This window comes from Triturus cristatus, chromosome 5_1 (assembly GCF_964204655.1).
Source record: "Triturus cristatus chromosome 5_1, aTriCri1.1, whole genome shotgun sequence".
Classification (NCBI taxonomy): Eukaryota; Metazoa; Chordata; class Amphibia; order Caudata; family Salamandridae; genus Triturus; species Triturus cristatus.
The window spans coordinates 166,915,163-166,941,922 of NC_140587.1; the positions used below are offsets into that span (position 1 = coordinate 166,915,163).

The following is a 26,760-nucleotide window of genomic DNA, read 5'->3' on the forward strand; positions in this document are numbered from 1 at the left end:
ACATAACATTTACCTACACTTATGCAATATGCGTACAACCATCGTTTGATTGCAAAGCTTGCCCATTCGACTGGCGAATGGATGTATGCCTTGCCAACATCTCAACAATCGCTCCAGATATCCAGCAGTTAATGGAGTATCTTGAAAACCATGAACGTGATTGTTCTGGCAGCAGAGCAATGGCGAATGCAATGCAAAAAGGAATCGCAGCGCAATGGGATTTCTGCGCAGCCGCAAGAGATCTCCTGCAACGTGCGACCTTTCACAACATCGCAGATTGCCTGCCCATTCAAATTACCGCTCCAACATTCGAGGAACATTACTGTCCCTTCGAGGATATGAATTGGATTGCTTCGCTTTTCTCACACAATGGCAACAATAGCCTCTTGGAACATTACGCATCTCAAGCAGCTGAAGAACTTCTGGACTGGAATCTCCAAGGCTTGTATGAAACTCACAGTATTCTTGAATGGATTTTTATCCTTTTCCTTTACATTTTTTATAATACACTTCAATCCTACTACTTTGATATAATAACTTTCTAAGTATACTCAGACATTTGAACTCTATCCTCATTATTCCCCCTTACATCTCCAGTCTAACCAGGAATCGGTGATGTATGGCCTATGCAAATACGCTATTTACAACCTAAACCAGACACCCATTTAGAAACCACATCTATTTTATGTGCACACACCTCTCTGACTGCCTGTTATTCACAAAGCCCTTTCACACAATTTTACTCAAAGTCAGCCTCTGCTCAGAACCTCACGATAAAAATGTAAAAAGACGACTTTGTTTAGGAACTGGTTGGCACAGTGTGGTAATCATAAACTACCTTTATTTTCAGTATACAATGTATTTATTCATGTCTAATAGCTATTCTGTAGGTCACATAGAACTGTAACATATAATGTGCAATTCACTGATGCAGGAGCTTCGATTTGACTACAGCAGAAGCAATTGGAGTTTGTCTAAGCTCGATGCCATAGCTCTCTACACAAGAATGTTTTTTTGAAACAGCTAAAGACAATAATGTATGGTTTGACTACAAAGGTACCATCGAATGTGCTTCTCCGAAGCAAAATGTTTGTATTCATCCTCAAAGTTCCAATGTGGGTAGAACTAGTACCAATTCTGACACGCACCACATTGAATCTACTGTACAACAGATTGCTAACTATTCTACTATTGTTAATTTTCTGTTACAAAAAAGCACTGCCAAGGTACATAAAAAGTTTGATGACTAGATTTTGCAATTTCTTTTTTATTTCTTTCTTTTCTTAAACGATACATGTGGTAATCGTATCCTACCTATATTTTCTATATAGAATGTAGAGTCATTCAAGTGCAATAGCTATTTATTTCACATGCAACTGTAACATGTAATATACAATTCACCGATGCCGGAGCTTACGTTTGAATACAGCAGCAGAAGTGGTTCAACTTTGCATCAGCTGAATACCCTAGCTCTTGCACCAGTGGGTCCAATTATGGCACTGAAATAAAGACACTTTCTATATAATTTTCAAACTCAATCCCTTTATTACACACAACCACTTTCTTAGACACAACTCATTTTACCATTTTCCTTCTCTGGCATTGCAACATTCTGCATTATATTCTTCACGATTATTCCTTTATTCCTGCTTTCTAAAACACTACATTCCACTCTTCAGACCAATAGGAATGAGTAGTTCATTTCACACTCCCTGTATAGAATAAACGCACACTAACATTACTTACACAGGTATGCTACAGCGGCCAGCATCCTACAGCGCCCACAGCACATCACTTCACAGCAATAAACTCACGACTTACACTCACAGTTTCATCCCCGAGTCTTCATACCGATACCACTAAGTACTTTGTTTCCCACTCCCGCTATACTCTAAACGCATACTAACCCCACCTGCACAGATATGCCACACCCCCCACTATGCTACAGCGCCCAGAGCACATCACTTTACAGAACTCAGCTCACAGTTTAGACGCATGGTTTTATCCCAGACTGTACCGGCACCTCAGCTCAGCACCATCTCACAGTGGGCAAAACAGCACTTTCACACAGGTAGGGATAAATAATTTGCTTCACACTCCCTTTATAGCACACCCTACCCACCCTACAAACCTTACAGCGCTCCTACCCTCCTCTTTCCCACTTTTTTCTCACCTTTTTTCCCCTTACTCGCTTCAACAGAATCACAAAATGGTGGCCAACACTTCCTAGTTGCAACCGATCGCACCGCTCACAGCCAATCACCAGCAAGCTCGTGCTCGTAATGCCTCAGCCAATCAGATGGCAGAATACCCAAATATCAATATCTTTAAATTTCGATATTTCTCAAAAAATACTGAACGGATTTACACCAAATAAACAAAAGTGTGCTTTCTAGACTAAGACCCTTCTCCCTTCCAAATTTGGGGTAATTCCGTTCACCCGTTCGACCTGTAGCCTGATTTTGGGTCCCCCTTCACGAATCACCCCCAAACTTTCAACATAGGAGCAAATAATTAGTTTTGAAAATTTCGCGAAGATTCGCCAATCGGCGCCAAAGTTATTGGGAATAAAATGTTGCCATTTTCCTATAGTAACTAGGTCCTAAGTATATATATATATATATATATATATATATATATATATATATATATATATATATAACCTGAGCTCGCGACGTGGGACTGCCTACATGCTCTCTGTGAGTGTAAACTTCTCGGACTGCATAGCATTGTGGGGACTACATCTACCAGCAACCTTAGCGCATGTTGCATACAGAGGTAGAAACATCGAGCCTCTGATTGGATTATCTATGCTCCAATGGGAACACATCTAGCAGTTTGTTAAAGCCCCGTGCAAAACAACAAAGACTAAACACATAGCTGGCAATGATTAAGGCATTCGCCGAAACGCGTCTGCCAGGTGTTTCCTGTTTTTATCCGGATGGTGGCAAATAAATTTCCCCTGAAGATATCCCAAGCATGTGTCGGACCCGTTTTTTAAAGAAAGGCGGGATTGGTGTTTGATGTTATGGCAGCAGTCGGCGCTGCATTTCCGATGCGCCTCTCGTTCTGGTGCTCCGCTGAAAGCCGGCATCTCTTCTGGTGTGACGTGCTGAATGCACACAGCAGCGCCCCCCTGCCCAAGACAATGCTCATGGTATCGGGGAGAGAGCAGCAGATTCCTGCTGATTGGGACATTTTCAGAGGACGATTACCGCCATATGTTCACGCGGCAGAGAGTGGGTGGACTCGCAAGCTGACATTGTCAGGGCATTACCTAATGCACGAACCGGTTACTGAACCTGAGCTCGCGACGTGGGACTGCCTACATGCTCTCTGTGAGTGTAAACTTCTCGGACTGCATAGCATTGTGGGGACTACATCTACCAGCAACCTTAGCGCATGCTGCATACAGAGGTAGAAACATTGAGCCTCTGATTGGATTATCTATGCTCCAATGGAAACACATCTAGCAGTTTGTTAAAGCCCCGTGCAAAACAACAAAGACTAAACACATAGCTGGCAATGATTAAGGCATTCGCCGAAACGCGTCTGCCAGGTGTTTCCTGTTTTTATCCGGATGGTGGCAAATAAATTTACCCTGAAGATATCCCAAGCATGTGTCGGACCCGTTTTTTAAAGAAAGGCGGGATTGGTGTTTGATATATATATATTTATACACATATAAATAAATAAATATATATATATATATATATATATATATGTTTATATATTTTTTGAAATGTGTTTTGGTTTAAAAAATATATATATTATTTATTGTTATTTATTGCATATATTTGATATGTTTATTTATAGAAGTACATTTAAAAAAAAAAAGAAAATTAATACAATATAAAATATATACTTTTCATAATTGTGTTACACTATTACAGAGTGGCATTAGCCACTCTATAGTTATAGTTATGGTAGCCAGAGATACAGATTCCTTGGATTTTTGCTCTCTAATAACTTTGCATTTGTTTAATAAATCTCCACGAAACTTAGCAAATCTACTGTTGTTTCTAAAATGACGGAGTATAAGTTTTGCGTGATTCATTTAGGGGGTGGTATAGACAAGAGGGGGGTCCCAATACAGGTTTGCCAACACCAATGCTGGGGCACAGATGGGAAGGTCTGAAGCATTGCAGTATTTAACTCTTAAACAAAAGTCCTTCCTAACTGTTAGAAATGGTCCTTTTTGAAGGGTTACCCAAAACTTTTTGCCTTCCTCCTATTTTTTTTTTTACCTTCTTTTTGTTGGCTTTATGACTCAGGGAACTGTACCACTGCTATGCAATGCTAAAGTGCATGTGCTCTCGTCTCTAAACCCTGTGCAATTGGTGTACACCCGTCTGGCATATTTAATTTTCTTGTGAGTCCCTTGTAAAGTGGTTCAATATATACCCAGGGCCTGTAAGGTAATTGCTACTAGGGGGCTGCAGCAATGATTGTGCCACCTCCAAAAGTATCTTTTCAACCCTGTCTCAGCCCTGCCATTGCAGGGTCTGTGTGTGCAGTTCACAGCCTCTGTGGCTTGGCATTTAAAATTACGTGCCAAGGAAAACCCCCCTTTTAGTACAGATCAGTCACCCCTAAGGTAGGTTCTAAGTGACCCTAAAGGAAGGGTGCAGTGTTGCTAAAAGGCAGGACATGTACCTTTATGCTTTACATGTTCTGGCAGTGACAAACAGCTAAATTCATTTTTCACTGCTGTGAGGCCTAGTCTTTAATAAGCTAGATTTGGGTACTCCCTCGTGCTCTTTAAGTGGTAATTCCTGATTAGAGAGGAGAAGCTTTCTTATGTTTGGTATAGTTGGAATAGTAATGATGAATCCTCTTTAATGGTAAAGTTGGATTTATTAGTACTATTTTGGAAATGCCACTTTGAGAAAGTGGACATTTCTCTGCTCTTCACTTTGTTCTGTGTGCCTGCAGCCTGTCTCCAATCTATGTCTGGCCTGGGTGAGAGGGAGGTGGCTTGCACCTACATCTGAATAGGTTGTGGCCTGCCCTCACACAAAGGGCTGTTTTATCCCCTACTGGTAGTCTGGAGCCAGAGCTGGGTTGAAAGGGACCCTTGTGCACTTCAGAAGGCTCTTTGGAAGTCACTTCCTACATCAAAGGGACTTCTGAGTAGAAGTGTGAGGACTCTGACCTTATCAGATCAGTACACAATTGGACCTGGAAGAAACTACGCTGAAAAAAGGGCTGCTGTTCTGAAGGATTTCCATCTTGGGGGCATATTCTCAAGAATGTGTGTTAATTATCGCAAAATTAGCTTAACGCAACTTCTCACATCGCAGCCTATCACAGAGCAACAGGCTTTTTATTCACACCCCCACACTGTCCTGGCGTACGCCTGGCCAGCCCACTCTGCTCACACTTACATGGGGGGACATAACAAGCTACATTTCTGAGATATTCCCCACTGCCTGGGGTAACATGGTTGCATCCACAGCTCACTACACTCCAGACACCAGCAGTATATGTCGGCATGGACATGTCTGTGGTCTGCATACTGCAGTCTGGCCAGCACATCCACGCCACACTTGGCATTGTGTACATTCTCATTCATGGGTCACTTGCCTCCTTTACACTTGCCTGGGTCCCACCTCTCCACACATTCTGCTAATGGTTGGCTGAGGTGTCATGATGTTGATGGCTTGTGTACATGGCTAACCAAGGTTACCATAGTGAGTTGTGCAGTCGTGTCTGGTAGGTGTGCATTTGTTTGGCATGTTGTATATGAGCTTGTAACATGTGCATTCCCAGAGTAGTGAGTTGCATGATTGTAGAGTTGAGGTGTGTGGTGTGTTCATTTGGTACTTGCCAATGAGCAATGCATTTGCATAGTTGCCAGCCTCAAAGCGCAGGTTGATGATGGACTGTCGGAAGATGAAGGAATCATGCACACTGCGTGGTTAGTTGCCGACGACATTGGTGAAGAGCTCTAGGTGGTCCACTATTGCCTGCACATTGATGGAACGCATATGCTTCCTGTTGCGGTAATTGTGTGCAGTGGCGGCAGGGGGCACGAGGAGTATGTGTGCAGTCAATTGCCTCCAACACGTTCGGGAAGCAAGCTATGGTGTAGAAGCCTTGCTTCTTCTCCAGCTGTTCCTGCGCAGTGTGGGGGAAGTGAAGGTACTAGGGTACCAAGCTGATGATGGCATCCATGACAGGTGTGAGGAACTTGGATAGGGCTGGCTGTGAGACTCCTCTAACTCTGGCAGTTGTTGGTTGGAAGGTCCCAGAGGCCAACAAGTGCAGCACAGCCAGCAGCTTTGTCTGCGGAGGGATGTTGGTTGTCCGCTGTGTTGGTACCGTCAGCCTGTTGGCCCTGATGGTCAGGATGTGGAGGATGATTGTCCTTTTGAGCCTGTAGTGGGCAATTACATTCTCTGGTGTTAAGTCTGTGAGGCTGGTGCGTTTTCTGAAGTTCCGCTGTCTTTGTCTGCGCTGCCTCTGTGGTAGTTCGGGGGTAGCGGGGGGGCAGTCCTGGGGGTGGTGGCGCTGAGTGTTGTGGCCCTCTTGGGGCTCCGAGCTGCATGATCAGTAGCTCCATGGCATCTGTTGATCATCAGTTGTGGCTGTGGGCTGGGCTCCCTTTTATGGTGCAGGTTGTCGTCTGACTTTACACCAGGTCAGAGCAGGTGTTAAATCCCTGCTGCTAATGCACCCTATCACCTGTTTTGGGAACTTATCGCAGATCTGGCCAGTCGTTGAGAATGTTGCGAAGTGGCTTTGTTGCTGCTTTTTGCACGGGAACGCCTACTCTGCATCTCATTAGCGTTAGTTGCTGGTGTCATCCGTGGTGATGTTTTTTGCATCTTCTATCGCAGGGAGACTGGTGATATCGGCTGTTAGCACCATCTTATGAATGGTGCAATACATTTATCACCGCTATGGCTGCGATACAGTGCTGATAATTCGCCAATAAGTCCTTGAGAATATGCCCCTTGATGTGCTGGCTGTTTAAAGGAACTGCTGCCCTGCTGCCTGCTCACCTCTGCCCTGCTGCAAGAACTGCTATATCCTCAGAATGACTCCAAAGCATTATCTGCTTGCTCCTTCTTCAGAAGAACACAGGGCCATAAGAAATAACACCCCCAGCAGTGGCGTGTTGTGACTAGGAGCCGTAATCACAAGCTCCGTGTTCTGCCTGCTTCAAGATCAGTGTGTGTTGAGCGCTTTTGGAGTACAAACCCAGCTGTGACCGAGCGCATGCTGAAATACCCTCTGACCTAAGCACGTGTGGAGCGCTGCTCATTTACAGCACAATTGTTTGTGTAGCGCTCAAAGCGGCATGTGTGTGTTTGACCCGCAGGAAGAGCAGCTTACCTGCTACAGAGACCCGTGTACCAACTCAGCGCAGCGCAACCAATTGTCTCCTCATCCCATCAGAGCATTGCTGGGCAACTGAGTGCACTATAAACGGCCCCAAAGGGATCCTCTGCTGTGTCACGTGGTTGGAATCAAACCTCGCGTGGCACTCCCAAAACGACACATCATCTCAACCAGCGTCTAAGTGGCCAAAGCAAGACTAACCACCAAGTAGACTCGACCAAAAGAGACAAAGAACTGTGAGTAGAGGGACCCGCATGGTCTCGGTGTCCACCTTGTGTGTCTTCACAATCGATTGAGCTTAAGGTCATGCATATATTTGAGTAAGACTGCAAAGCTTGGCCATTTGTTGGTTTAAGCCTTTCTGGACCCAAAGGGGGGCTGTGATTGCATGGGTAGTTGCGTGCTTTAACCATTGTGGGGTTTCGCTTCATTAAGATCAAGTACCACAACGAAGTCCCGCATCTTGAGAGCTCGTTCCACCACGCTGGCAACTTTCCAAAAGCACTGTGATGATAAATGTTTTAACAGCGATAACTTGAGAAATCGTGATGGGAATTTTGTTGCTTTGGTATCGCTTTAACCAGATACAAAAATACCCTATTTTTTAAGAATCTGTGTGGAGTCATTGTGTGGTGTATTTATTGAATTGCTGTATGCATGTGTTGCACAAATACTTTACACATTGTTTGTGATGGTAAGCCTGACTGCTCTGTGCCAAGCTACCACAGGGTGAGCACTGGTTATCTTTGGTGTGTAACTTACTTGTCCTGACTCGACTGGTGGATTCTGCTTGGATTAGGTGCATACCCTAGCCAACCAGGAACCCCATTTCCAACATCAACTCAATATTGGAGTGTGGGGGAGGAGCCAAGATGGCGACCGGAGCAGACGCTTGAGCGCCCGGCTCCGTCGGTCCGTGGCCTCGGACTACTATCCTGATGCCCATCCTCGCCGATTTTCGAGGTGCAACGTGTGCGAAGACGCGCTGACCGCGCTGCCGCTTTCCCGGAGTCTCAGCCCGACCGGATGCCCGAGTTCTGGGTGCTTTTGTCCTCTGCACTGAAACCCTGCGCCATTACGGCCTTTGCTGGCCCCCTGGAGGCTCCGCAGTTGCCGGACCAGCTAGCGCTAACCTGAGCCCCGCGGTCCCGATTTCACCTCGCACCACGGATCGTTGCCGGACGAGCCCGGAGAGGGACGGCCGGACACCTTCTGCACCCTGTGCCGGACGGGCTGGAGCTGTGGGGTGGGCCCCGGTGCGGCGGGTCCCCTGCCCCGCTCTGAGGACCGCGCTGTGGGAGGCAGCTGCCCCCTTCACCTATTGCCTAGCCAGCGGCGGAGGGAACCTGCGAGAAGAGAAGCGACTGTTGGCCTTTCCCGTTGCGGCGTAGACCTGAGGGGAATTGACTCCTTGCTACGACCCCCCCCCCGGCCATTGCACCGTATAGCGGCAAAACATGGCGTTTAGTGCCTGCTTGCGGCTGGGGGGCGATACTCCGGTCTCGCCTGCTGCCCACTTCGCCCCCCCTCTTCCGGACACCAGCTCCACGGTGCCGTCCCGGATTGCTGCCGCTGTGGGGGCCCAGCCTCCGCTTACATGCGGCTCCGTTCTGGCTGCCCTGCGGGACTTCCAACTACAGATGTGCGCTGGCCTGCAGGCGCTGAGTGAGCGGTTTGACCCCATACTGTCGGCCGCGGGTCGTGAGCGCACTGTGTGCCATCTACAGGGCGTGGGTCTCCCGGTGCTTTTGTCCGCTTGCGGGGACGCAACGGCGGTGTGTGACTGTGTTACACTGGTGCCTTCACCTGGCGCTCCCGGCGCCCAGGGTACACCGCTCTACACCTCAACTGCGGATGCTTTGTCCCCCTGGTCATGGCTGCCTGCTTCATTGTTGCCTGCCTCACCGCGTCCACTGGACTATCCTGTTGAGAGATGCCTAACGGCTTCGAGGAACCGTTCGCGGTGGCCCACTGCTGACTTTTTGTGGAACTCCTGTACCTTACTTGCCAGGTTTGGATTTTATGTGGTGCAAAGAGGGACCTTAATCGATGGGCGGCGGCCATTTCGTGATCCTACTTCACCATCCTTTCACAAGCGACCATCTTGTTTTTGTTTGTTCGGGACACGGGGCCTTCATGCAGGGGCTGGTTTAATCCCAAGCCCGCGATCGGGCCAGGGCTAGACTGATTTCTATTGTCATGGTTTATGGACGGGCTGGCCTGGGACTGGAACTGTATGTATGTTATGCGCGCACTGTTGCGACTTGTATCCCTTCGCTTACACTGTGGTGCCATGGTATCTTCGCATGCCGTTTTTTGGCGTAGTGGGCTCTCAGTGTGTGGGGGCCATGATTGGCTGATGGTTTGGGGCGCTCTGGTGTCCCGTGGGCTCCTCCCCGCCTTCTTTTCTGTTTTCTTACTTTCTTTCCTCTATTCCTACTTTCTTTCTCCTCTATATTTCGGGTTCATTGGGCGACAGGCACTATGCTGGGGGGGGGGTAGGCCGTAGCCTCCGCATTGGTGTAGGGTGGGGGGGTAATACTCTGTTCTTAATTAGTTCTATGGGCCTTTTTTCCTTTATGTCTCTGCGTTCTACTTTCTTCGATTCGGGGTCCGGGTGTGGGGTGGATCGAGTGGGGGCGGCTCCGGAGGGGTGCGTACTTGCTCATGTGACTATCCTTTTATATTTCTGCACCGCCTCACTGTTTGAGTTTTTACTTCAATTGTTGTTCTTACTGCTGTTGCTGCTCTCCCGTGTGGTGAGGCTATCTTGCGGACTCGAGTCTCCTTTGTTCCTATCCTTCATTGACTTTTTTTCTTGATAAAATTATCTAAAAAACTTAAAATTAACCTTCACTTCTCCTTCCCCGGGTGTCAAAGATATCTCCAGCATGTGATCCATAACTTGTTGTTAATCCTGACTGTTGACGCACGGGGGATTTAATGTGGGTATCAGTGCTTCATTGTATCGTGGCCGGCCTGACGGTTGTAGGCCCGTATTTGTTCTTTTAAGATGCACGAATAAAGGTTTTTTAAAAATAAAAAAAAAAAAAAAAAAATATTGGAGTGTGAAAATAAAATGATGTTTCTGGATGTGTTTAACTGGAATAAAACTAAAATAAAAAGTTAGCTTAATGATTACATTAACTCTTCATTTTAATGTTCTCCTTTTTCAAAGTGTTGTATTTACAAACAACATGCCTTGTGCTCCCAGTGGATATTGGACACCGTGTCATATGTATAACTGAAAAGGAAAATGCTACTTACCAGTATGCATCTGTTCTTGGCATGTAGAGATGTAGAGTTGTATACTTTAGCATAGATTGCCATCTGGTGCATTTAAATTCTTCACACTTGAACAAATTACTGTATGTTCGAGGCATATGATCTGTAAATTGTATACTTTAGCATAGATCGCCATCTGGTGTTGGGCTTGGATATTTGCAGTTTGTTTTTGTCGAAGAAATCTTTGTTAGTCATGAGATAGGTGACTCCTCCTTATGGTAACAGTGCTCCATCCCCAGATTGTTTTTCACCATGAAGGGTAATGATGGAGTTAGTATGAAAGTAGAAAAGGATGTCCATGTGTAATGTATCTAAGTAAGATATTACTGCAACGGAAAAAGGTATCCGGGGAGGTGGGTGGGCGTATACAATTCTACAGCTCTACATGCCAAGGACAGATGCATACTGGTATACGAGCTGTAGATTGTATACTTTAGCATAGACTATATAGCAGTTTTCCTCCTTAGCAGTGGCAACCTGTATCCGTTGCAGTGCTCTGAAAAAGTGTTCTCAATACAACCTGGCCCACACTAGCTTGTTCCTTTGCTTGCATATCTACACAATATTGTTTAGTGAAAGTGTGTGGTGTAGACCAAGTTGTTGCTTTGCAGATGGCATCTAGGGGAGTGTTCCCTAAGAATGCCATAGAAGCCCCTAGTTTACATGTGGATGGAGTTCTGGGGGGAATGGTTAGCATGCGTTTTGCTTTGAGATAGCATATTTAGATGCATTTAACAATCCATCTTGCAATTCCTATTCTTGAAATGGGATTGCCTTTGTGAGGTGGGGAGAAAGATACAAAGAGTTGTTTAGTCTTTCTGAAAGGTTTAGTTCTTTCTATGTAGTATAGTAATGCCCTTTTTATGTCTAGAGTGTGAAGAGCATGTTCTGCCACTGATCCTGGTTGGGGAAAAAAAACTGGCAGTTCAACAGACTGATAAAGGTGGAAGGCAGAAACTACCTTAGGCTGAAATTAACCACTTTACTATGATGCATTTGCAAAAATGGTTCTTGTATGGTTAATGCCTGGAGTTCACTAACTCTTCTGAGGGATGTGATAGCTATCAGGAACGCTACCTTCCAAGTGAGGAATTGTAACGCACATTTGTGTTGAGATTTAAATGGGGGACCTATGAGCCTGGTAAGGACAACATTGAGGTTACAGACTGGGGAAGGTGGAGAACTAGGTGGAATTATTCTTTTAAGTCCTTCCATAAATGCTTTGATAGCAGGAACTCGAAATAAAGAAAAGCGTTGTCTGTTTTGGAGGTAAGCGGCTATTGCAGCTAGATGTAGCCGTATAGCTGTATATGCCAAATTGCATTGTTGTAGATGCAAAAGATAACAGATAATGTTTTGAATGGAAGCATCTAGTGGATTGATTTTGGTATTTGTACAATAAACAACAAATCGCTTTCACTTTGCTGCATAGAGTGCCCTTGTGGTAGGACGTCTAGCCTCTTTGATGACGTTCATACATTCTGGTGGGAGATTGAGGTAGCCAAACTCTAGGACCTCAGGAGCCAGATCGCAAGATTGAGTTGATTGGGATCTGGATGTCTTATCTCTCCATGGTTCTGTGTAAGAAGTTTGGGTGAGAGGCATTGTTTTGATGCAGAACTACCGATAGTTCCCAGAGGGTTGCAAACCATGGTTGTCGGACCCATGTTGGAGCAACTAGGATCATTGTGAGGGAATGCTGTTTGAGTTTCCGAACCACTAACTGAATGAGCGGGAGATGCGGAAAAGCGTAAGCACATTTGTTTGACCAGTTCATTCATAGCGCATTGTCTTTGGACAATGGGTGTGGATACCTGGAGGCGAAGCTTGGGCATTTTGCGTTGTGATGTGTGGTGAACTGATCTATGTCTGGGTGTCCCCAAATTTGAAAGAATGGAAGAAGAACTTGAGGATGAAGTTCCCATTCGTGGATGTGTTCTGTTTGCCGACTGAGCAGATCCGCGATCTGATTGTGTACTCCCGGGAGATGTTCCGCGAGGAGGTATATGTTGTGAGGAATAGCCCATCTCCATATAGTTTGCGCTAGGTGCGAAAGTTGGAGAGCGTGTGTCCCCCCTGCTTTTGAATGTAATACATTGCTGTCATGTTGTCTGTACGTTTAAGGGCAGCTTTGCCTAGTAGCAAGAGTTGGAAAGACTTTAGTGCTAAAAAGATTGCTAGTAACTCCAAGTGATTTATGTGGAGTTGTTTCTGTCAAGGGGTCCATAAGCCCTAAACAGTCTGACTTTGTAGATTAGCTCCCCAACCGGTGACCGACACGTCTGTTGTTAGTACTATCTGTGGGACCGGGTCGAGGAACGGCCGCCCTTTGGAAAGGTTTTGTGTATTCCACCACTGCAAAGAGCAATGTGTGCGGTCGTCCACCAACACCAGATCTGTTAGCTGACCTTGAGCCTGGTTCCACTGATGGGCTAAGCATTCTTGCTATGGGCGCATTTGCAGTCTTGCATAAGGGACGATGAGGATCCAAGAGGCCATCATCCCGATTAACTGCATAAACACTGGAGCTGGCAGCGAGTGTTGGGGCCGAAATTGTGATAATAGAGCGTGCATGGAGTGAATCCTACTTGGATTGGGGTATGCTAGAGCTTCTGAGGTGTCTAGAGTAGCTCCTAGATACTGTTGTATGTTGGATGGTTGAAGGTGAGACTTGGTGAGGTTTACTGTGAAACCTAAGTCGTGAAGTAGATGAATAGTCTTGTGTGTGTGCTGTACACAACTGTTGTGAGATTTGGCTTTTATGAGCCAGTCATCCAGATAAGGGAACACATCAATCAATCAATCACGGCATTTGTAAAGCGCGCTACTCACCCGGAAGGGTCTCAAGGCGCTGGGGGGGGAGGGGTCCGTTACTGCTCGAACAGCCAGGTCTTGAGCTCCAGATAAGGGAACACATGGATGTGTTGCCTTCTTAAATGAGCTGCTACAACTGTGAGGCATTTGGTGAAGACTCTGTGTGCTGTGGTTACTCCAAATGGGAGGACTTTGAATTGATAATGTTGCCCGTCCACCATGAACCTGAGATACTTTCTGTGAGAGGGGTGAATAGGAATATGAAAGTAGGCGTCCTTTAGATCCAGAGTGGAGAGGAAGTCACATTGTTAAAGTAGAGGGAGCACCTGTTGATGAGTGACCATGTGGAAGTGGTCTGATTGGATTGGAGTAAACCCTGGTGTCCTGTTGGGTTAAGGGGACTGGTTCTATTGCATCTTTGTGTAGTAGAGAGAGAACCTCCTGTTTGAGGAGAGTCAAATGTTATGCGGACATTGGATGGTGTTTGGGAAGAATGTGTGGGGGACTGGACGTGAGTTCCAGGCAGTAACCATGTTGGATAATTTGTCTTACCCACCTGTCTGTAGTGAAGGAATTCCAGACAGGTAGTAACTGTGAAAGGCGTCCCCCAACAGGTGTGGAATGGTCGGGGGAAGGGCAAGGAAGTCACTGCTTGGTGGTAGGGGAGCTTCGGGTGTTATTAGCCCGGCATCTGCCTTTGTTGTTGTTACCCCCGTAACCTCCCCTAAAGTATCCTTTGGAAAAGGAGCTCTGAATGGGGCTTTTGCAGGATGAGGATGGGTGTTGGTTTTAGAGCCAGCCCAATAAAAGGAGCCTCGAAAGGAGCCTCTAGAAGAAGATAACTGCAAGGCTCCCATAGATTTTGCAGTTTCCATATCCTTTTTCATTTTCTCTATAGATGTGTCCACTGCAGGGCCAAAGAGGTGCTCTTGGTCGAAGGGCTGATTAAGGATACTGGTTTGCACCTCTTGATTAAATCCAGATATCCTGAGCCAAGCATGCCTGCGTAACAATACGCTAGTGTTGACTGCGCGGGACACAGTGTCCGCTGCATCTAGAGCACATTTGATTGATATGTTCGTAATTAATTTGCCTTCCTGTATGAGGTCATTGGCCTTGTCTTTGTATTGCTCTGGTAGGTGTTGAATGAGCATTTCCAGTTCATCATAGTGAGCCCTATCATACCTTGCCAAGAGAGCTTGTGTGTTGGCTATTTTCCAATAGTTTGCAGCCTGAAACGCCATACGTTTGCCTGATGCGTCTAATAATGTGGATACTTTATCCGAGGGCGGGATGTCACCTGAACCTTCAGAGTTGGCCCTTTTACATGCATTAGCCACTACCAGGGTATCTAAAGGAAGCTAACCTTTAATGTATATGGGGTCACTGGGAGCTGCTTTGTATTTCTTGTCTATCCTTGGGTTAGGAACTCTAGTCCTAGCAAGGTCTTTAAACACTTCTGGTGTGTGTTTAATTAGACCTTTTAACATTGGTAGGACGTGTGAGGTTTTTTGTGGCTGAGCAAATGTTTCTAAGAGGAAATCCTCCTCTACAGGGTCTGAATGTAAATTTACTCTGTGATATGTTGCATCCCTATTGATTAGTAGGGCAAACCTACATTATCGTTTGGTGGGGATGGCTTAGAGGGATAAAGATCTGGGTCTGTTAAGTCAGGATCTGTATTATAGTCCGTCCATAGATCTGGCTCCTGTGGAGTATTATCATTATCATCATTATCTTATTGTGGAATTATATTATCATCCCCTTGTCCGTCCCAATCTCCTTCATTACTATCCTCTGGTTGTGAACGTGGAAAAGTGTGTTCTGGAGTGTGTACTGGAGAGATCAGTAGATTGGGATCAATAGCTGGAGGAGGAGGTGTAGGGGGTGTAGAGGTGTTAGTGCCCATGTCCATTTTTAGGTCTCGCCTAGCGACGCAGCGCATGCAGTGCTCGCCTTGGCGAGTTCTATTGTTGTCGGTTCCTTGGCCGAAGGGGGACAGGAGATGTGCACGCGTACGGACAGGAGATGTGAATGTGTGCACATCGCCAGTCCCTCCCTGTCTCCTGCTCACTGTGCCAGCGCGGACAGGAGATGTGCACGCGCACGGCCGTCAGCGGTTAATCCAGGCGTAGGAGTCAGAGTGTAGATTTAGAACATTAGAAAAGATATTTACTTCCATGTATTGTGCGACCAAGGGGCGGGCGCGGATGTTACGTGGTGGGAATGCTCTGGGACTGGAAGTTTCTCCCCGCCAAGCTTGCATATGTTTGTGGGTGTTCTTGCAATCCGTTCCCTCCTGTGACACGGTCCTAAATGTAATATTGCCCGGGCAGGAGTACGTCTTTAAGGAGGGTGGAAACGGAGAACAGACTCCCCCAAAATTGTTTGCGATGCAGGGGAATGGGTTTCTGTAATTAAGAGGGATTTGCGCATGCGTAAATGTACGTTACCTATATTTGTTTCCCAAAAATACCCATATACGCATGTGAGAACGTTGAGAATTACAAAGAATTCCACAACTGGCCTCATCAAAGTGTGATTGTCATCATGGTTTCCCGGCAGTACTCCTACAATCCTCTGCCAATTCTAAAATGTTACTCCTGGATGACTTTTCTTCAGAATCGACCCTATATCTGTCAGAGAACCAGGTCAGCAGAGCTGCTCTAGAGCCAGAGAACCGGGTTAGCAGAGCTGCTTCAAAGCCAGAGAGCCAGGTCAGCAGAGCTGCTCTAGAGTCTAAGAACCAGGTCAGCAAAGCTGCTCTAGAGCCTAAGAACCAGGTCAGCACCACTGCTCTAGAGACAGAGAACCAGGTCAGCAGAGCTGCTTTAAAGCCAGAGAACCAGGTCTACAGAGCCGCTGTAGAGCCAGAGAACCACATCAGCAGAGCTGCTTTAGAGCCAGAGAACCAGGTCAGCAGAGCCATTGTACAGCCAGAGAACAAGGTCAGCAAAGCTGCTTTAGAGCCAGAGAACTAGGTCAGCAGAGCCGCTGTAGAGCCAGAGAACCAGGTCAGTAGAGCTGCTGTACAGCCAGAGAACAAGGTCAGCAGAGATGCTCTTGAGCCAGAGAACCAGGTCAGCAGAGCCGTTGTACAGCCTGAAAACCAGGTCAGCAAAGCTGCTCTAGAGCCAGAGAACCAGGTCAGCAGAGCTGCTTTAGAGCCAGAGAACCAGGTCAGCAGAGCTTCTCTAGAGCCAGAGATCCAGGTCAGCAGAGCTGCTTTAGAGACAGAGAACCAGGTCAGCAGAGCTGCTGTAGAGCCAGAGAACCAGGTCAGCAGAGCCGTTGTAGAACCAGAGAACTGGGTCAGCAGAGCTGCTCTAGAGCCAGAGAACTAGGTCAGCAGAGCTGCTGTAGAGCCAGAGAACCAGGTCAGCAGAGCCGCTCTAGAGCCACAGAACCAGATCAGCAGAGCTGCTTACCAGCCAGAGAACCAGGTCAACAGAGCCACTGTAGAGCCCGAGAACCAGGTCAGCAGAGCCGCTTTAGAGCCAGAGAACAAGGTCAGCAGAGCCGTTGTAGAGCCAGAGAACCAGGTCAGCAAAGCTGCTTTAGATCCAGAGAAACAGGTCAGCAGAGCTGCTGTAGAACCAGAGAACCAGGTCAGCAAAGCTGCTGCAGAGCCAGAGAACCAGGTCAGCAGAGCTGCTTTAGAGCCAGAGAACCAGGTCAGCAGAGCTGTGGCAGAGCCAGAGAGCCAGAGAGCCAGGTCAGCAGAGCTGCTTTGGAGCCAGAGAACCAGGTCAGCAGAGCTGCTTTGGAGCCAGAGAACCAGGTCAGCAAAGCTGCTTTAGAGCCAGAGAACTAGGTCAGCAGAGCCGCTGTAGAGCCAGAGAACCAGGTCAGTAGAGCTGCTGTACAGCCAGAGAACAAGGTCAGCAGAGATGCTCTTGAGCCAGAGAACCAGGTCAGCAGAGCCGTTGTACAGCCTGAAAACCAGGTCAGCAGAGCTGCTTTAGAGCCTGAGAAACAGGTCAGCAGAGCTGTTGCAGAGCCAGAGAACCAGGTCAGCAGAGCTGCTCTAGAGCCAGAGAACTAGGTCAGCAGAGCTGCTGTAGAGCCAGAGAACCAGGTCAGCAGAGCTGCTTTAGAGCCAGAGAACCAGGTCAGCAGAGCCACTGTAGAGCCAGAGAACCAGGTCAGCAGAGCTTCTTTAGAGCCAGAGAACCAGGTCAGCAGAGCTGCTCTAGAGCCAGAGAACCAGGTCAGCAGAGCTGCTTTAGAGCCTGAGAAACAGGTCAGCAGAGCCGTTGCAGAGCCAGAGAACCAGGTCAGCAGAGCTGCTGTACAGCCAGAGAACCAAGTCAGCAGAGATGCTGTAGAGCCAGAGAACCAGGTCAGCAGAGCTGCTATAGAGCCAGAGAACCCTGGTTGTAATTAAGTACTAGATGCCGTATATACATTCACACTAGGATGTTTTTCTATTCTTTTCTTCTCTTTTTTTCTTATTCTCAACCTGTCATAAACTTAATGCCGTATCCCTGGCAGTTAGCATGAATTTAGTTGAATTAATGCGGCACTGTAATGCGGTCTGGATGTTTAAGATCACTTTTTCCAACTGTGTATATGTCTTGATTGTGCTACTTCTCTCGGCTACATTCTCATGAGGCTCTGAGGGTTATTTATACCTCTTGGCTTTAAACTGTTTGCCAACAACATATGTGCCGTGACTGAGGGATTTCCTGTGCCACAGGACATTAAGGCCCAGGGGGATATTTTAATGATATATTAAATTCCTTGCTAATACCAGATGTTTCTGGCTGTAGGTCCAGGTGTCTCGCGGATGTAGCTGCTCCTGGTTTCTCAACCGTTTTTCAGTTGGAAGTATTCAAGCTTCATTTGACACCAAAAGGTGGCAACACTGCTCAAGAGCAGGATTTTTTCTCTGGGATATATGTGTGCGCATAGAGTGAGCGGCAATTGACTGGCATCTTTAAAGCCTTCTGCCAAGGACATTGGGGCTCATTTACAACCCCTTGCGCCACCGCTGCGTCACTTTTTCCCACACAAAAAGTGAAGCACCGGCGGTTCAAGGGACTTGTAAATAAGCCCCATTGTGCCCATTCGAACGCAATAAAACAGTTACGTAACATTCACACCACGGAAAAACTGAAATAAAGCACCAGTTTCTAAAGTTATTGCTCTTTCCACAGTTGCTGGTAACTTAAGTCTCCTGCCTGAGGTCTACTACATTTATTGTAATTTAAAACGTCAGGTATCAAAATGCAAAGTTGTGTGAGCTATTAGCCTTACACTGGATGAACAACTGCCTCCTACCATAGGACTGCTACGAGTGTCTACAAATCTAAGATTGTATTTTGGGAAGTAGGTGATGCACCTCATGCCTGCAACATAATAAACAAGCATTTACAATGCAATAGGGATGGCATTACTAAAAGTTTGAGCTATTGGTGTTGCAAATGACAATGTTTGTTAGTTTTTGTATTTTTTTGTTACAAAATATTCCAGCAGTAGCATAAATAATGAGATAAAATCCACGTAGACCACCAGTACCACCACCACTAACACCACCAGTACCACCACCACCAGTACCAATACCACCACCACTACCACCACAGCTACAACCACCAAAAGTACCATAACCACCACTACAAATATTACTTTTACTACTCTGTGGTGATAGTAATAATAATAGTGGTAATTATGGTACTGGTGGAAAATTACTATTGTAAATTACAATACCTGTTAATTTTTCAAAACGCATTGCCATTTACAATACCAATAGCTCTAAAACTCGCAGTTGCGAGAAATATTGCATTGTAAATGCTTGTTTTTGCAGGAACTGGTGAGGTTTGCAAATGGTCCAGTTTCCTCTTTTTAGGTTGTGTGGAAAGAATATGACCAGTCTTTGGATGAATATAAAGCGTTTTCTGGTTTGAATCCGGGACAAAAAGTTCTTAAGTTCCGGTGTTCTTTTTCGGTGCCGAAGATTTTTCCCCCTATGAGGAGTCTTAGACTGTTTAGGCATAGGGACAGTGTCTGGTTTGGAAGATTTTTCCCGCCCGAAGACTTCGGTGTAGGTTGTTTCGGCTCCGGAGGCTTTTGTTTTGGGCGTTTAGGCATCAAAGGTATATCCATGGATTGGTTCGGCTCGAGGTTTTCGGTGTCAAAGTTTTATCCTTTTGCTTCGACTCCGAGGGTTTGTCCTTCGACTGTTTCGGCACCAGAGGATTTTTCGGTGCCGATGGAGGAGGGCATGGCATATCAGAGGGCTTGGACTTCGGTTTTGGAGGTGGTTTTTCGGGACCGGAGTTAGCTCGAGCCCGAGCCAGAAGGCCTGTCTTTGATTTTCATAGCCGGGCCTCGAGGATGGGGCATTTGAAATGTTCGACCGGTGTGGACCTGGGCCCTGTGGCGAAGCTGTTACCGGAGCCTTTGGTATGGGCTTGGGGGGGCAGAGGTCTCAGTACTCAAGGTCTGCTGAGCTGGGGTGAGTGTGTCTTCGACGTCGGAGTCATCTGCTTCGGATACTGAGACATGTTCCTCCTGGGCTTGTTCCGGAAGGCTGTCGGGGCCTGGATGGAAGATGTCCGGAATGGAGCTGCTTCCTCTGGCCATTTCGTGGCGTCAAACCCGACGTTTACGAATGGTGTTCTTGGACTTGAATGATAGACAAGCATCACAAGTATCCTCTCAGCGTTCTGGAGAGAGGCAAAGATTACACACTGGGTGTAGGTCCGAGTGGGAATTTAGCACCACACTGGGGACATTTCTTAAAGGGAGTCCATTCCATTGACTTCCGTAGTGATCGGCGCGGGTAGGCCCAGCGGCCCGCGTCAAAGTTTTTTCAATCGTAGAAGATGCGTGTTGAGAAAGGGAAATGCAATCGAGACAATACCGTTGAGTGGTAAGTGATTGCACGTCGAAGGGGGTTTCGATAATGACACCGACCCGGAGCACAGCAAGTCACATCCGAACCCGATGGGGGAAAAAAACAATCTGGGGATGGAGTTGATGCCCATGCGCACTGTCACCATAAGGAGGAGTCGCCTATCTCGTGACTAACTAAGACTTATTCGACAAAAACAAACTGCAAACATCCGAGCCCAACACCAGATGGCGATCTATGCTAAAGTATACAATTTACAGCTCATATGCCTCGAACATACAGTAATTTGTTCAAGTGGGAGGACTTTAAAATGCACAAAAATGATCCATACTTAGTACATTTTTGCAGAACATTTTTCTGCACTTTAAATTTATCCCATTTAAAACAAAAATAGTTGCATGTTTTTGTTATACAAATAACTGTGTGTTGATAGTGGATTTCCACTTGCCTGCCCCGGTCGCACTTAGCATCGGAACCAACTCGTTCTGCTTCAAAACTCTTTTGAAAAAAATTGTTTTACAGTAATAATAACTCTTCAAACAGTAATTCAACACCAAGAACACTGTAGCACACCGCAAGAAGTTATTGATTTGGTATCATCAAGTCCATTCTATGGAACTGAATAGCTCAAATGGGCGGTTCAAAAATTGATTCACGTTGAGTTGTTAATGATTGGCTTTTATTCCAAATTCAGCTAAAAACAGCCATTTCCAATTCACAGCCAGCCGACGCGCGTTTCGCCCAATGGGCTTCCTCAAGTCTCCAAAACGGGATAATTCTACATCTATTGTCTCTCATCAAGTATCCACTTCCTTCTTAATTTTATCGTAATAATTTTGCTCGTGTCTCTTGCTGACGGTTCACCAGCATTCCCCTCGTCTAACTTAGACGTCTAACATCGGAATCATCCTGGACTCTCACCTCACCATGAAACTATAGATCAACGCCGTCTACGCTGCCTGCTTTCACATTCTCCACATGCTCTACAGGATCTTTTGCTGGATCCCCAGCTCATACAGGAAGACTATAACCCAGTACCCCATATTGAGCCTACTCAACTACGGCAATGCTCGCTACACCAGAACCACCAACGAACTCCTCAACTGCCTCAAAATAGTCCAGAACTCAGAGGCGAGACTCATCCTTGACCTTCTCAGAAGATCCACCATAACCCCTCCCCTCAGGAGCTTCCACTGGGTCTCCATCCAGGGAAAATCCTTCAAGCTCCTCACTCACACCTACAAAGCCCTCCACAATACCGGGCCCACCTACATCAACAACCGCCTGACCTTCCACTGACCAGAGAGCTCAGGTCCTCCACCCTAGCCTTAGCCTACATCCTACGTGTCCGTTGCAGCCGATGCGGGAGCTGCTTTTTCTCCTACCTCGCCGCCAAGTCCTGGAACGACCTCCCCTTCACGAAATCCTGTTACCCCAACTCACTGACATTGGGGTGGAAGAGTAGACCTTGTCCTGGCTAAGTTCCTTTCTGGTGGACAGAAAACAAGCAATCCAGTTCAAACCCCACCTCTTGGAAGCTAAAGCACTTAAGCACAGAATGCTTTAGGGCTCAGCCCTGAGCCCCACAGTTTTTAATGTATATGTGACACCACTGGCTTACCTAATTGAGTCCTTCGGCATTCAGGTAGTCTCCAATGCAAATGACACGCAACTCCTATTGACCTATAACAACCATGAGGCAGTGGCCAAAGTCAAATTTACGGCATGTATTACAGCTGTGATGGATTGGTTGAAGGCCAACTCCCTGCAATGCAACCCTGATAAAATGGAGGTTCTGCTATTGGGGAACTACCAAGCTGGTCAGGGCTTCGGCAGCCAGCTTCATTATACCTTGCTCCCTCCCCACCCCCACCACCGGCTGCACTGGCTAAATACCTAGGAGTTCTCATTGACTCAAATCTATCCCCTAAACCCCAGATCTCTGATGTGGTTAAACCCGCCTGCTGGATCCTTAGGAGGCTAAGGATGTTCCTCAAACTGTAGCATGGACAGCCCAGAAGACTGTGGTGGAGGCCTTTATTCTGTCTGAACAAGACTATGTCAACATTCTCTATCTGGGTATCCCAGATTACCTTATGCAGCGCCTACAAAAGGTTCAAAACATGGCAGTTCTTCTGCTGTTCAATCTTCCTAGACATTCCTCAATCAATTTATACCAAAGTCAGCTACACTGGCTCCAAGTGAATGCAAGAGTCTTCTTTAAGGAACTGACAGCTGAACACTCAGCCTTTTGTACGACCAGCCCAAGTTTCCTTCTTAACAGGGTGAAACCCTACCTCCCCAGATGATTCTGCAACAATTGAAAACCCACATGTTTAAGGGATCAGATGCCTTCGACCCTCCCTATTGATTTTGGTCTAGCATTGGGACATTCTTGTAGTATCTATGCACTCTACAAATCTTTTCATTCATTCATTCATTCATTCATTCATTCATTCATTCATTCAAAGAATTAGACTTCAGGGATCTGCCTTGACAGTAGGCCTTAAGTCTACTTCTCAAATAATGGGGTACCTTCTGATTTCCAGCTTTCACAAAACTCCTAGATGTTAATAGGTGGAGCCATTCTTTATAGGCCGCCTGCCCATAATTCTCAGTTGGTAACTAAGTTATTTGCTTGGATGTCTGTTTTGGTTTTAAAACATAATCTTTTTTTTAATAATCAGTGATTTGAACCTTCATTTCGAAGACATTGAGGACTCTCTATGCAAAATGTTGGAGTATGAGATGCAGAATCATCAATTAAAGCATTGGATAAAGGGCCTGGTTCAAAGGGCAGGGCATAACTTAGATATTGATACAACTGAGATTTATTATATTGACCCCTGAGCCATTGGTTTTGATCACTTCCTAATTATTTTTCGTTTATGCTGCCTATGGCCAGGCCAATAACCCCTGCTTCCACTCCAGTCCCGAAGAGAGCCTGGAGGAAAGCTAATTCTGAGTATTTTACAAGTCATTTCTGTCCCTCAGAGCTGGGAAATTGCACTCCTCTTGAAACATACTTGGAGGATTTTGACTCAGCCATGATTAAGGCATTTTATGGATGTGCTCCTTGGAAGTCAGGCAACTAATCTAGCTCATCCCCATTAGAGAACTGGTATTCTAACGAGCTTAGGTTGGAAAAGAGGAAATGCAAAGCACCAGAGTACCTATGGCCATGCTCAAAGCACTCTGAAGATTGATTGGCTTATAGATCTGTACTGAAGCTTGTCATAAGCTGCTCAGAAAGCATAAAAAATATTACTTTGTAAAAAGACTGGAGGAAAATAGTGGTTCCCTGAAAGAACTATTTAAAATTGTAAGGGAATTAGCCAACCCTATAAGTCTAAATCAGACAATCAACTCCTTGGCTGAGCGATGTGAAGGGGTGGCTCAATTTTTTTATGATACAATGGAGAAGATTTATTGGACTTTTGAGTTCCAACCTCCTTTAGATAACATCTCATATGAGCAATTTGGAACTCATGAAAGAGCTGTGGCCAATTTAGGCAACTTTGCGACTTAATTCAGAACAGGCTGAATAGGTCACAGAAGAGGTGAAATCTGGATCGCTCTTTGATCCATGTCCCAATATCATCTTTTCTCGTTTGGCTTCTATACTAACTCTTTTGCTTACCCAGATTTGTAATCTATCCTTGAACAATGCAGAATATCCTGCTAGTTGGAAGCAGGCCCTGACTCAACCTTTGGAGAAGAAAGCAGGGATGGATGTTTCCACCCTGTCTAACTATCGTCCAATCTCTCTTTTACCATATATGCCGAAGGTATTTGAAAGGCTAGTTAATGCTCAGCTAATACATTTCTTGGAAAATAATAACCTACTGGACTCGACACAAACAAGCTTTTAAGGCAGATATAATACTGAGTCCACTTAGACAGTATCAGATCGGAGGTTGATCCGGGGATCCTTTTTGATCTGTCTGCAGCTTTTGACACGGTCTCTCATAGCCAGCAAATAAAGAGATTACATGTCAAGAGATTACATGAGACTGGTGTGAATTTGATCGTTTTGCAGTTGTTTGGAACTTTTCTGAATAAAGATCTCAGTCAGTTCACATGGTCACTTTTAGGTCTATCCCACGGAGGATGTCAGATCTCAACCCCCGGTAGCAGTTACACAGGCTGCAGGAATGGTAACAACCACCGCCAGTACTGATAACTGTTCTGGTTCCTTGATTTACCATTATGTACTGTATGTCATCATGAGATTTCAGATGTATATAATTACTCCTGGTTATTTTCTATCTGTATTCTGCATATATAAATTAATAAAGAAATTTTAATAAAAAAAAGAAAGTAATGCACAGTAGATGGTTAATTAAAAAAAAGAAAGTAATGCACAGTAGATGCCAGTTCTTATTCAATACTTGGTAGTGCATTATAGAACCTGACATCCAAGGAAGCAACTATGGGTTTTCCAATGTGCCTAAAATTGAATTAGGAAGCCGAAAGACGTTATACAGGGACTTTGTATGAGTTTTAGTGGTGACTTCCTGGCTGCAGTTGGTCCATGTACAGTGTCTCCAAGAGGCAGAACGATGGAATCGTAACATTATTGGCTGAAGGGACGTAGTTTTGGGTGGGGTGTTATGAATGTATTTTCTATCAAATAGTTCTGTACAGGTGCTTTCCGTTGTGTATGGTGAGGCATCTGTTGGATTTCCTCAAGACATTTTACATACACACAGATAGAAATGCACACACTCTCCCCCTCTGCTTTGAAAGTCTTCAGAAATGTTGATTATTTTACAAAATACCCTTTTTTTCTCACTTAGTACCACTACCAATCTGAATTCCTCTCCCTTTCGGCTGCCCCTTAAGTCCATCTCATGCACCCTCCATGTCTTATAATAAATATATTTTATCATTATATGCCAGTGTGATTGTTTCAAAATATGAAGCTTACACCACCACCCCCAATTTTACTGGCCAAGATATGCCACTGATTGGATGTTGGGACAAAGGTAGGGATTTATTGAGGAAAATATCAAGTCTTTCATCCTTGCTCTTGGTCTGTGGTGTGAGGGAGATGATGGTAGCGAACTGTGTTTTGGATTCATCAAAGCATCATACCCTATGTTGTGCCCACATACCAGTGTTTGTCATGCCCCTTATAAATGAGAATTCATATCCCTGATAAGGAGAGTTTGCAAGGACAGTGAAGAAATGGCCAAGCATAGCCTTTGTGAGGGAGCATACTGTACCTCACATAGGGGTAAATGAAGCAGCTGTGTCTCTTACAGTCATTATGCAAATGAGACAACAGCTGAGTCCCTATATAATGGATGATTTAGAAAGGATTGTTTGTAGTTACCTGCAAAGCGCCTGGGCGTTTCCCAATCTAGGAGAAATACAGAAAAAAACATGTCAATAGGCCTTATACAATAAAATGAACAGATTACAAAAGATTAAATATGAGGGTTTTACAAACAAAACTATATAGAGTCGGCAGATATTCCCTGCATCAAAATAAGATAAGAAGACATGTTCATGTTCTATAATCAATAAGGTTTCAATTGCATTTCCATAGACAGAGAAAACTAATTGGGCTTCACAGGAAACAGCCTGGAAAGTTTTGATAAATTCAAAGGATTTATTAACCAAATTTAGTCAAATTAACCTTTAAGCATTCAGCATTTAAGCATTATTGTTACAAAGTTAAATTGCTCAAATGCTGATGTTTCGGCATCCAGGAAAAAAGAACATTGACAATTACGAAGTCAAGATTACAAAATATGCAAAAAGTGTGTTCCATAAAGGAAATTCCCTGTTCTAAACTAAACAGGTAAAGGTCAGGAAAGGAGGTACAGTTAGGCGAATAAAGTAAGCTGTCAGGTTCAGAAACCAAATGAAGCCCTCTGATGAGAGAATGTGAATGCTCAGACTCCAATCCTTTACACTCGAGCAGAGGAGATCAACAGAGACAAGAAAGGACTTCTCAGCTCGAAGTCAGCAAACATCTCCTTCAGCATCTCCCCACTAGTCAAAGGAGGACTTAACAATTTCAATACTTTAACAGCATTCGTGCCCATTCCCACACTTTAGAACATTAAGATTTCATCTTATTCTGGGAGTAGGTGAATTGTCTCAGGACAGCACAAAGGCCTACACACTCCAATGTCCTTGGGATGGACAATCTGTTGGGTACAACCAGCTCTTCCCACGAGTCGCTCTCCCATCTTGGCACTAAGTCTTCTTCTTTCAGTGAGAATCTCACTATCAGTTGTCTAATACATAACAATAAGCTATTCACTAGCTAGCAAAGGCAGTTTGAGACTGCGTCTGCAGTCGAGAAAAACATGATCATGCAAAACAAGCAATATGAAGTAACACGCCTCCAGCCATACTAGGCATGTGACATTTTAAAATGGAAATTAAAAATATAACTAACTTAAGTAGCATAGCTCAGGTGCCGCTCATAGTTGCTAAGTGCA

General features: G+C 45.5%; 1 pseudogene across 1 annotated transcript in view; it reads right to left on the reverse strand.

Moving 5' to 3' along the window:
- Positions 1-1,412: 1,412 nt before the first annotated feature.
- Positions 1,413-26,760, reverse strand: part of LOC146830540 (E3 ubiquitin-protein ligase TRIM39-like) — a 322,696-nt pseudogene continuing 297,348 nt past the window's right edge. Inside the window, exons 8-9 of the transcript XR_014961441.1 lie at positions 25,641-25,667; positions 1,413-1,499 (exon numbers count right to left, since the gene is read on the reverse strand). The product of XR_014961441.1 is annotated as an E3 ubiquitin-protein ligase TRIM39-like (transcript). The remainder of the gene's footprint in view (positions 1,500-25,640; positions 25,668-26,760) is intronic.